We start from the raw sequence: 2,500 nt of genomic DNA on the forward strand, positions 1-2,500 counted from the left end.
CATACTTCTAATAAAATACACTACATATACTCAAGATTCTGCTGCAAGCATTTTTATCCACTAATATCGAAAAAGTTTATTTTCTGGTAATCTACCTGCTTTCTATCTCTCTCTGTATCGCTCACCCCTTTTCTATCTGTTGGTCTCTGTCTCTGCCTCTGTCTTTCTCCCTTTCTCTCTTTGGATGTATCCATATTCTTTCCTACATGTATGTACGTTCGCATCCCTCACACACATATTATTCAATTCAAAAACATAAATTATCCCTTTCATATTCTCTCTACGTGTATTTGGAATGAGTCTCTCCTCCGACTGGCAATGTAGTCTACGTGTTTGAGATAACGCGTACTCTCCTCTAGGACGTCATATGCGATTTATTGTTTCTTACTTAAACTGAGTGACAGGTTATGTGTGCCACACCAAGAATTAGTGTCAAAATTGCAGTGAAAATAATGCCAGTGCTTCCTGTATATTTATCGATCCTAGAAACTATATGTATAAAGAAAAGAAATGCGACCATACTATAGAATATACGTAGTGGCTAATATCTCATTCATTATAGACCAAAATGGGAATTCTAAAAGATAAAAATCCCTATCACTAACGTGGGTTTGTGAAGTAAGGTAGTTAGGACAATGATAATATGCATATATATTAAGGAGAACACGAAGAGATATCTAACATTTCCTTATACAGGTCTCAACGCTACCAATCGGATAACCTCATAATTTTGACAACTTAAGACAACGTCACTACTTCCATCTGTGTGAAACAACTTTACGAAATGTAGTCCGGCGCTGTTTGAGAATAAAGTAACAAGACTTGTACCAAGAATAAACAATCAAACGCACATCTCAAAATAGTAAATACAAAATAGTAAATACAAAATAGTAAAAAGACAAGCGTTTGGCTAATGAGATGAAAAAGAAGTGGCTAAATATTTTAAATAATGAAGTAGACGCTATGAAGATTTCGTATGTTCAACACTCTGGATTGCTCATATCGCCGAAGAAATGGATGCATTTGTAGCTCACAATGTATTTTTCTCCAGTCTGTAACTTATCGAGAGAAAATCGTTTTAGGGAAATTCAGTATATGTCGAGCGAATTTATTTTAATAGAGCGAAAGTTAGCGGTGCGCAGGATGGGAGAAGCAAAGCAAAGAGCCTCTTCCAGTGATGGAGCAACAGTCCGTAGCTAAGTTGGAAGCGATGTGGGAAGGAGGATTAGTGATTTGGCCTCCACGGGGGATCTGCAAACTGGAGGTGTTACCTTTCAGGGCCTAAACAACCAATGATTTTAGTATTTAGTTTCATGATATAGATTCTTCCAAGTGGTGAAAGCCACATCCAGCAGAGGTCAATGCCGAAAATGAACTTTTTTTCGTATGACATAGCAATGCATGTCATTAATAGATTATCCAGCTGATGTAAAAGTTAATAGTACCGACATATTTCATCTTATGTTACACAGACGCATTAACTTTCTCTCAATCGCCATGAAGTTACTACTTGACCTGCTAACAGTTTACTACTCGTAGTGACCTTATTTAACAATCACTTCGCATCAACAATCAACTTGGTATTTTAGACTCCGTCAAATGATTCCTAAAATATCGGTAGAAACACTGGCCATAGTACTGAATCTGAACCAGCATAACTCTCAAAGTACACCAAAATCTATATGTATCTATAGAAGATCCCGTTGAATATCAATCGCATTGATCTGCATGTATTACGCGGCAAAGGGGGCAAGGTTCGTTATCGCATGTATTCCTGTAAAATAGCGGCATTAAAATACACAATATTCTACATATCTAAGGATCGATTATTCCCTCTCTCACTTTCTCTATTCCACGAAATCCCTCTCTCCATCTCCCCCCTCTATCTCTCCTTTTCTACACACACGCACAGACACACACACATACACTTGTATGTGTGTGTCTGTATGTATGTATGCATGCCTGTATAGAATATATGTATGTGTATGTATGTATGTGTGTATGTAGTTATGTATGTATGTATGTATGTATATACAACCGTGCAGCGTGCGCGTTCATTAGACTCAAACTGTGTTGCTATGTGTCTTATGTAAAATATTGTAAAAATATTAAGTTTCATTTTCATAGGAAACTTAAAATTCTATCCATGGAATAATTGAATGGAAAACTACAGCGATAAAAAAGAAATATATATATATATATATTTTACTAGATGTAATATCTTGTCATGTATTGATCTAGTCTGTCATATAAAAATCATATTTTATCAACAATCATTAACCGGTTGCTTAGTTACATCTTCCTCAAAATTATGTCAGTTGACAACAAAACTGTTACTGCGATGTGAATGGTATCTCAGAAACGCATTGTTTAAATAATTATATATATATATATATGTGTGTATGTGTGTGTGTGTAATCATTTTCAACAAACATTCTCTGGGATCTGCTTGTATGTTTATATAATCGAAAATATATTTGTTTCTTTGATTATTTTAATG

The sequence above is a fragment of the Octopus sinensis genome, linkage group LG13, assembly GCF_006345805.1.
Source record: "Octopus sinensis linkage group LG13, ASM634580v1, whole genome shotgun sequence".
NCBI lineage: Eukaryota > Metazoa > Mollusca > Cephalopoda > Octopoda > Octopodidae > Octopus > Octopus sinensis.